Source organism: Mobula birostris, chromosome 4 (genome assembly GCF_030028105.1).
Source record: "Mobula birostris isolate sMobBir1 chromosome 4, sMobBir1.hap1, whole genome shotgun sequence".
In the NCBI taxonomy this organism is placed as follows: Eukaryota; Metazoa; Chordata; class Chondrichthyes; order Myliobatiformes; family Myliobatidae; genus Mobula; species Mobula birostris.
Genome location: NC_092373.1, coordinates 190,814,063 through 190,824,599, shown reverse-complemented (window position 1 = coordinate 190,824,599; position 10,537 = coordinate 190,814,063). Strand labels below are relative to the sequence as shown.

Below are 10,537 nucleotides of genomic sequence, written 5' to 3'. Positions count from 1 at the left end.
TAACTTCACCAAAACAAATTGCCCTTTGCATTCCCATCAAGGAGCAGGTACAGGAGCCTGAAGATACACACTCAACGTTTTAGGAACAGCTCCTTCCCCTCTGCCATCAGATATCTGAATGGACAATGAACCCATGTACACTGCCTCACTACGTTTCCCTTTTTTTGGCTCTCTTTTCACACTACTTATTTAATTTTATATATATTTATTATTGTAATTATATTATACTGTCATATATTTCTTATTGTAATTATCATTTTTATTATGTATTGCAGTGTACTGCTACCGCATAACAACAAACTTCACGGCATATGCCAGTGATATAAAACCTCATTCTGTTTCTGATCTTGATGCTCTGCTGCAGTTCAAGGCAGCGCACCACCATCCTCTCAAGAACTATCAGGTCAGGCCCACAGATCAGAATCAGAATCAGGTTTGTTATCGCTAACGTATGTCATAAAATCTGTTGTTTTGCAGCAGCAGTACAGTGTAATGCTTAAAATATACTATAAATTACAATAAGAAAAATACATATTAAAAATGATCAATAACTAGTGCAAAAACAGAGCAAAAATGGTGAGGTAGTGTCGGGCTCGTTGTCTGTTGGTGGAGGGGAAGAGGCTTTGCCTAAACCATTGAGAATGTGTTTTCCGTCTCCTGCACCTCGTCTCTGATGGTGACAAAGAGAAGAGGGCATGCCCTGGGTGCTGGGGGTCTTTCATGATGGGTGCTGCCTCTTGAGACATTTCCTTCTGAAGATGTCCTTGATATGATAGAGCTTGTTGATCTTACAGCCCTCTGCAGCTCTTTCCAATCTTGTGCAGTCACATCCCATTACGAATAAAAATATACGCCTTCTATTGGAGTGTCGGTGTAGGGAGGTTACATGAGTCATTTCTCATCATGTACAAGGTAACATCCAGCCCACCATGCCACACAATCTCAAACAAGTGGCTTACTTACATACTTTTCTCCCACTTTATTTGAGATTGTTAAACAGCAGCAAACAAAAGCCGGGGCATGGACCTGTCCCAGTATTATTAAGCACATTAAGGGCACTTTCGTTACCATGGACATGAAGTCATAGGGTCATAGAACAATAAAATACAGAACATAACATAGAGCACTGTACATGCACAATACAATTCTTAGCTGCTCCAACAGCAGTCAGGTTTAAATTTCTGTAAGGAGTCCTGCACACAAGGCAAATCGTTCTGGCAACTATGTATATCCCTTATTATTTTTCATAAACACATGAGATTCTGCAGATGCTGGAAATCCAGAGTAACACATTCAACCCACTTGGAGGAACTCAGAGGCAGCATCTATGAAGAGGAATAAACAATCAATGTTTTGGGCGAAGACCCTTCATCAAGACTGGGAAGAAAGGGGGAATAAGCCCTTTACATTTTTCCACCTATCATCTCCCAGCTTCTCACTTCATCCCCTCTCCCTGTTCCACCTACCACCCATCCCCTTCACCTGGTTTCACGCCAGCTTGTACTACTTCCCCCACCCCACCCCACCTTCTTATTCTGACTCCTTTCCCTTTCTTCCTTTCTTTTGCAGTCCTGACGCAGGGTCTCAACCGGGAGCATCGACTGTTTATTCCACTCCATAGATCAGAGATTAAGGGAGCTAGGGCTTTACTCTTTGGAGAGAAGGAGGATGAGAGGAGACATGACAGAGGTGTACAAGATAATAAGAGGAATAGATAGAGTGGATAGCCAGCGCCTCTTCCCCAGGGCACCACTGCTCAATACAAAAGGACATGGCTTTAAGGTAAGGGGTGGGAAGTTCAAGGGGAATATTAGAGGAAGGTTTTTCACTCAGAGAGTGGTTGGTGCGTGGAATGCACTGCCTGAGTCAGTGGTGGAGGCAGATACACTAGTGAAGTTTAAGAGACTACTAGACAGGTACATGGAGGAATTTAAGATGGGGGCTTATATGGGAGGCGGGGTTTGAGGGTCAGCACAACATTGTGGGCCGAAGGGCCTGTACTGTGCTGTACTATTCTATGTTCTATGTTCTATAGATGTTGTCTGCCCTGCTGAGTGCCTCCAGCATTTTGTGTGTGCCCCCCTCTTACCCTGTGGGGATCCACTGCCAATTCTCAACTTCCTCACTGAAAGGTCTTCTTAAAACAACTGCTTTTGCATATGCTGACTCCTGATAAATTCAAGAGTTGAATCCCCATGCACCTTACAGGCAATTAACTGAAGCAAGTCATTTAATAGGAACACCACACTCCTACACACCTTGGTTGTAAATAGCTCGTCCATTATCTCATAACTACAGACTGTTCCAGGGTAGCACACGGATTCTCTTTTTATAGGTGTCAAAATAAATCAATTATCGAAGTACATATGTTACCATATATGTAAATTGGGATATTTGCTATATATACTCATAAATGTGATAACCGATTGGGTTCAGTTCGCACTGCGGTCTGAGGAGAGCTCATAAATTCTCCCCGTGATCGCTTGGTCTTCCTGCCGGTGATGTGGTTTCCTTCCCAATTCCAAAGATTAGATAGGATTAGTAAATTGCAGGCATGCTACATTGATACAGAGAACGACGATACTCCCGGCACGATGCTTGGACTGTGTTGGTCGTCCATGCATTTCACTGTACGTTTCACGTGACTAATAAAGATTATCTTTAATCTTCAGTGCAATCTTCAGATTCCTTTTCTTGCAGGCATTTACGGGGGGGGGGAAGAAATACAAATAAAATTTTACAGAAAACTGTACATAACCAAAGACTGACAAACAACCCATGAGCAAACTGCGAATAAAAATAACACTGGGAATGTGAGCTGGAAAGTGTCATTGAAAGTGACTCCGTAGGTTGTAGAATCAGTTCAGAACATTGGTGAGTGAAGTTTGCCACGCTGGTCCAGGAAGGTGATAATTAAATGGTAATAACTGTTCCTGATACCTGATGGTGTGGGATCTAAGGCTCCTGTACCTCCTGCCCGGTGGTAGTAGCGAGAAGTTGCTTTTGTCCGTAAGTCAGAAAATGCACATAAATCACTCAGTTTTTGATAACCACAGAAAGGCACCAATATCACATGAGACTGACAAGAAGGAACAATTACAAGTGAAGCTATAGAGAAAACTAGTTCGGTTTTTCATTGGAATGAATGCATCTGTGTACGTCAGACTTCTGAATTTCACAATGTTATGGGAATCCATATCTATGTAAAGATGTCTATGATCGGATATTCGTAACCTGGGTCAGTGTGCCCAGGATTCTCCCACTAGTGGAAACATCCCAATGTCTACCCTGCCGCACCCTCTCAGGTTCTGGTACGTTTCACTCAGCTCATCTCCTACTTTTCTAAGTTCCGAAGAATGATATGGAAGCTCCGATGCACAGGATGACAAGGAGGTGCGGAGGGTTGTAGATTCCACCAGCCCCACCACGGGTATAACCTTCCCTACCATCGTGGACACCACCACAAACTGGTGACTCAAGAAAGTCACATCCATCATTAAGAACCTTCATCATCTGGGCCAGGCCCTCTTCTCATTACTACCATCGGGGATGAGGTACAGGAGTCTGAAGACGCTTTAGGAACACGTTCTTCCCCTCTGCCGTCAGATTTCCTGATGGAAAACTCGTTATTGCTCTTGTGCGCTGTTTTATTTACTGATCAACTGATTGACTGATTGTACCTTGCGGGAGTTTTTATGTCCTGCTGGCACAAAACAACAGATTTCATGACAGATGTCGGTAACCCTGCTCACAGCGACTCTACAGGAATTATTTTTTGGGGCGGCGCGGCAGCATGGTAATTAGCACAACACCTCACAGTACGGGTGACCTGGGTTCAATTCCCGCCGCTGCCTGTAAGGAGTTTTTGTACGTTCTCCCCGTGACCGCGCGGGTTTCCTCCGGATGCTCCGGTTTCCTCCTACAGTCTCAAAACTGGTAGGTTGATTGGTCATTGTAAATTGTCCCGTGATTAGGCTAATTTTAAATTGGGGGGATTGCTGAGCAGCATGGCTCGAAGGGCTGGGGAACTCTACTCCGCGTTGCTTTTCAATAAATAAACAAATGAATAAATAGATCGATAACCCTGATACTAACAAGTTTAAGGCGCGGGGAAAAATAGTTTGAAGTGATCTGAGGAGAAAAGTTTTTTTTATATACACAGAGTGCTGGGTACACGGAAAGAGCTGACAGGAGTAGTGGGAGAGGCGGGTACAATGATAATGGTTAAAAGACAGTTACGAGGATCGGGAGGGAATTGAGGCAAACACAGACAAATGGTGTTTGGATAAACATCCTGATCGCCATCGACCGGTTAGGCCGGAGGTCCTGATTCCCGTGCTGTATATCTCTATCCATCTACGCATTCCTTTGACAGCTAGTGATAGGAAAAACCCCTTATCCAGGAATTAACAATGAAAATCTCTTTTGGACTGACTTCGACATGAGTACATCCCGTCTCAAGTAAGGGGGATGAGAAAATGTACAGCGTAACTCAAGGTGTAGCCTCGCCAGCACCCTGTACATAGTTACAATACTTCCCTAATTCAAGATGAGGTTCCGTTTAAAGTAAATTTAAGGTTCGAGGACAATACCCCCGCCCACCGTCACCTTCCACCCACATCCCCCGGTCCGCTGCAGTGAAACAGCGCTGCGTGTGGCGTTGCCGAGCGAAGAGACAAGTTGGCGGATGCACAGCCCACCCCTCGATGTATTCGGAGGCAGCAGCGAGAAAAGAGCGTCCAGCTTTGCTGGGACAAGGCGAGAGAGAGCCCTGCTCCTGAATCCCGCGATTCGCTTGCTGCACTATGAGTGGGGGACCCTCCGGAGAAGGAGAGAGGACGGTGCGGTGCTGAACTCACTAAAGGCAGCTTGTTTAATCCTGTGGTAGGTACAGCCTCTTTCGCTGTTTCTCCCCTTTCTCTCTCACTGAGGAGTAACATAGCCTTCAACTCACTTTCGTTGTCCATGCCAGGTCATTTTACTGAGACCTCACACTCGGACACTGACCAGTGTTTATCACAGCGATTCTGCAAATACCGAACTTCTGATTTGAAAAAAAATGTTTTGGATTATTAAAAGCTGCATCAATCGGATTTTAAATGGTTATCGATTGACTTGTACGGAATCGGTGTCATTGCCCCTGGTTTTACAAACAGAATTGGACGTGGATTTTGATAATTTAAATGTTGCATGTGGCGGGTTACATCCGTAAACGAACCGGCGAAAATAACGCAGCTTCGAGGAGTTACCTAACTTAGATGGTGAAAATTGACTCGGCACAGTTACCCCTTAATTGCACAAGTTCGGGAGAGGAGGTGGGATTTCTGGGGACAATTCAGATCCGTGAAGCGACATATATACACCCCTGGTATCTCCTGTAGGTAATAAAGTGGGCACTGAGTGTATGTTCGTGGTCTTCTGCTGCTGTAGCCCACCTACTTGAAGGTTTGAGGTGTTGTGCGTTCAGAGACGCTCTTCTGCACATCACTGTTGCTACGTGAGGTTATCTGAGTTACTGTTGCCTTTCTCTCAGCTTGAACCAGTCTGGCTATTCTCTTCTGGCCTTTCTCATTAACAAGGCATTTTCACTCACAGAAATTTATGCTCACTGCAAGTATTTTTGTATTTCACATCATTCACTGTAAATTTTAAAGGCTATTGTACATGTAAATCCAAGGAGATCAGTAGTTTCTAAGATACTTGAACCACCCCATCTGGCACCAACAATCATTCTACAGTCAAAGTAACTTAGATCACATTTCTTCCTGATTCTGATGTTTGGTCTGAACACCATCTTCTTCTGACTTTCTATGGCACTTGGCAATCCAACTTAAAGGGGCATTACTACCACCAACTGGACTGGAGTGTTATGTGGGGAATGGGGCAAAAACCCTGACTACTTCTCTTTTCAAATGAAAGCTAAATTGCCCCTGAAAGCCCTATAGATTGTAAATACTGAGAGACGATACTGTGAATTAAAGTCACTCCCATAACTTAAGCAACACACATCAAAGTTGCTGGTGAACGCAGCAGGCCAGGCAGCATCTCTAGGAAGAGGTACAGTCGACGCTTCGGGCCAAGATCCTTCGTCAGGACTAACTGAAGGAAGACAACGAAACGCCCAAAACGTTGACTGTACCTCTTCCTAGAGATGCTGCCTGGCCTGCTGCATTCACCAGCAACTTTGATGTGTGTTGCTTGAATTTCCAGCATCTGCAGAATTCCTCGTGTTTGCGTCCCATAACTTAACCAAGTTTTTAAATGAAAACTGTTAACCACCTAAGATTGTAAAGAAGCCTGCATTTGAATTCTTTCACCCTTCTATGCACTGACCTGCTGCTGGAATGACCTGTTTCGTAATGATGAGGAAACCTACATAACCCAAAATGATGTTTTCCATCAAGATATGAGGAATAATTAAACATAGTGTGCTCAATTCTAAGTTGTGTCAAAATAATTCCTTCCCTTCTTGTCTTACCCCCTTCTCCCATCTACCCAACGGTTTTTTGTATTCTATAAAGGTATCTCCCCTTATACGCATTATCCCACATGACTTGCCATAACCCCCTAATTCTTAATTTTACCAACCCCTTAATTCGGATTTGCTAAGTTGAAGGTCTATATCCACTTGAACTTTTAACAGCTTTCATAGCTGGACTATCACGGACCCATAAGAAGAAAACATGTTAACCAATATTTTGTATATGAAATAATACCTGATGAGCTTCCAACAGTAAACCTGACCTACTGCTGGAACTACCTGTTTTAAAACTCGTCAAAACTGAAAAGCAATCTGAACAAATTACAACTTTACATGGACAAAATTCCCTCCACCCACGGTAGGCCTAAAATGATGCTGTATGTACTGATGTACTGATTCCTTTATCATTACCTGTAATTCAGGCCCAAAAACAGCCACACCAACATTCCCAGTTAAATCATCTTTTGATCCATCCGTAAAAATGATTAACATACCAGAATAATTTTCCTTAATATATTAATGAGCCAACAGACACTCAGGCAAAACAGAATCCTTAGAAAACTACAGTAGGGCACAATGCATAATCCAGCAAACCCATATTCCCGGCTTGATAAGAACTAAGCCACCACAAACTATAAACACTCTTCTTGTAATATTCCCAACAGTCATCCATTGCACCTGTAAGGATAATTGTCCCACTTCAACCAGAAAATCCAAAACAGGGGACAAACATATTGCACCACAACACAATCTTAAAGCCTGTGCTTGTATCACATCCAAACGCTATAAAGCTGAAGATGAAGCTGATCCATAAGCCATCAAGAACAGATCTAATTAAACAAATACAAATGGTCAACAAGGATTTTCGTGTAACACCCCAAGAATACCCCCATAGGCACCTGAGAATATTTAATGCTCCTTTACATTTATCAATTATTTTACTGATATGATGCTTCCATGTCAGCTTATTACCCATCCACATGCTGAAAAATCTTACCACTGACACTTCTTCAAGAACTTGACCATATAATTTCAAATCAAGTGCAGATCTTTAAATCCTCTTTGTAAATCACATAACTGGTTTTAGCTACTGAAATCTTAAATCCCCATCCCCACTGTTCGACCTTATTAATTGCTAATTGCATCCCATATCCAGTAAAATTGAAATTTCTATCTCTAATCCATAAAGCTTCATCATCTGAATATAGTGATTTACCCACCTGTCTCAAAGAAAATATTATTAATCATAATATTAAATAATAAATGGTTACAAACACTGCCCTGTGGGATCCCATTCTGTATTTCATAGAAACCCAAAAATACCGCACTGACACTAACCTGCATAGACTGTCCAAATAAAAAACACGAAAAAAATTATGCAATCTGCCCCTTACTCCTAATTTCCTTAGTTCAATCAAAAGTCCTTCCTTCCATAACATAAGCTGAATCTCTTGACCATGTCTGCTTGCTTTTATGCATTGATGTGCTGCCATATAATTGGCTGGATATTCGTATTAATGAGCAGGTCTACAGGGTATACCTAATAAAATGGCCACAGTGTGCATAACATGCATTCTAAAACACACATCGTTACACAAGAAAACACACGTATAGTCCAAGTTCCTGAGCGACATGCAAATTGATAGTGCAATCCAGCCTGTCATTCCACCGGTCAAACACTGGAGGGCAGCACTGATGGGAGAGGCCAGCTCATAATTGAGCACGGACTCCACGCTACACCAGCTCCAGCGTTGTCTCACCTGGACTGCAGCAGCAGGCAAGGTCGCGGCTTGAGGCCTAGTCCTCACTACAACCAAGGCCACGCTGCCACCTCATCGCCTGTCTTGTCACCAAATAATGGAAACAGGCCTGCAGCATCTCACAATGTCAATGTCCTTGCGACCGCAAGAGAAACATCCAAGACAGTCGCTCATGGTAACACTGCGCTCTGCTTTTGCGCACCAACTCCAATACCTTCGAGTAGCAGGCAGCAACACAGTCTGCACCCAGGTCAGCTCCTCCCAACCCAATCCGTCCTGTCTGCTGGCTTCCCCTTCTCCAAGCCAAGTGCATGCTTCTCCTTCTCTGACCTGAGCATCGGCTCCTTCGACATCTTGGCTGGCAGCTCTGAACAACGAGCAGATCACTGATGTGGTAGACCTGCGGTACCCATTGATCGTGGTGTCCAGTGTAGTCTTATGATCACAAAAAACTCATTTTAATAAGAAAAGTGCAGCTTTAGTTAGCCTCCAAGAGGCTGCTGTGTTCATACACGCCGCCATCTTACCAGAAGTTCGTACCGGAACATTGTAGGCCAAAGGGCCAGTACGGTGCGTTTTAGCTTCTTATCTATGTATCTTGCTGTCTATTTCACTCATAAATTTGCATATTTCTAGCAGGTTACCCCTCAGCTCCCTGCACTCCAGGGAAAACAGCCCCTGTCTGACCAATCCATTGGATGGCAGATCAGGTTGTGGCGCTAATCAAAGTTCAAAATACATTTATTATCTAAGCACATATATGACACCATATACAACCCTGTGATTCATTTTCTCTGGGCATTCACACTACACACAAGAAACTCAATAAAATCAGTGAAAAACTGCACCCAACAGAACAGATAAACAACCAGTGTGCAAAAGACAACAAACTGTGCAAATACAAAGAAGAAAGAAAAAATGCTACTACTAATAATACATAAGCAATAAATATCGAGAAATTGAGAAGACGAGTCCTTGAAAGGGAGTCCATAGTTTGTGGGAACAGTTTAGTGAAGGAGTGAGTGAAGTTGAGTGAAGTTATCCCCTTTGGTTCAAAAGCCTGATGGGTGGTGGGTACTAACTGTTCCTGAGCCTAGTAGTGTGGTTCCTAAGGCCCCTGTACCTTCTTCCTGATGGCAGCAGTGAGAAGAAAGCATGGCCTGAGTGGTGGGGGTCCTTGGTGATTGATGCGGTTTTTCTGCAAAAGTGCTCCACATAAGTGTGCTCAATGGTGGGGAGGGTGTTACCCATGTGGACTGGGCTATATCCACCACTTCTTGTAGGCATTTCCGTTCAAGGGTATTGGTGTTTTCATACCAAGTCATGATACAACCAGTCAATATACTCTCCACCACACATCTTTAGAAGTTTGTCATAATTTTAGGTGTCATGCCAAATCTTCGCAAACTTCTAAGAAAGTAAAAGCGCTGCCGTGCTTTCTGCATAACGGCACTTGTGTGCGGGACCCAGAACAGATCCTCTGAAATGATAACACCCGGGAATTTAAAGTTCCTGACCCTCTCCACCTCTGATCCCCCAATGTGGACTTGCTGATGGACCTCTGGTTTCCTCCTCCTGAAGTCAGTAATCAGCTTCTTGGTCTTGCTGACATTGAGTAAGATGCTGCTGTGGCACCACTCAAGCAAATTTTCAATGTACCCTCCTAGATACTGATTCTTCACCACCTTCAATTCGGCCAACAACAGTGGTGTTATCAGTAAACTTAAATATGGCATTGGAGCCTCCCAGTCATAAGTAGAAGGACAGAGGGCTAAGCACACAGCCTTGTGGTGTGCCTATGCTGATAGAGATTGTGGAGGAGATGTTGTTGCTAATCCAAAGTGACTGGGGTCTACAAGTAAGGAAATTTAGGACCCAGTTACACAAGGAAATGTTGTGGCCAAGGTCTTGAAGCATATTGATTAGTTTTGAAGGAATGTTGGTATTGAATGCTAAGCTGTAGTCGATAAAGAACACCATGATGCATGCATCTTCGCTGTCCACATATTCCAGGGTTGAGTGAAGAGCTAATGAAATGGGTTCTGCTGTGGACCTTTTGTGCCGGTGGGAAAATTGGAGTGTATCCAAGTCCCTCCTCAGGCAAGAGTTGATATGTTTAATCACCGACCTCTCAATGCACTTTATCACAGAGGATATAAGTGCTACTGGACAATGGTCATTGTGGCAGGTCACGATGTTCTTCTTAGGCACTTGTATAATTAAAGCCTGTTTGAAACAGGTGGGTACCTCAGACTGTCAAAGCGAGAGGTTAAAGATCTCACGAAATGCTCCAGCC

At 43.6% G+C, this 10,537-nt stretch overlaps 1 protein-coding gene across 1 annotated transcript in view; it reads left to right on the top strand.

Annotated features, from left to right (window-relative positions):
* The first annotated feature begins 4,763 nt into the window (after positions 1–4,763).
* The window catches only part of LOC140197093 (histamine H2 receptor-like), a 46,206-nt gene continuing 40,432 nt past the window's right edge, over positions 4,764–10,537 (top strand). Inside the window, exon 1 of the mRNA XM_072257008.1 lies at positions 4,764–4,884. The gene's annotated coding sequence lies outside the window, so the exon portion shown is untranslated. The remainder of the gene's footprint in view (positions 4,885–10,537) is intronic.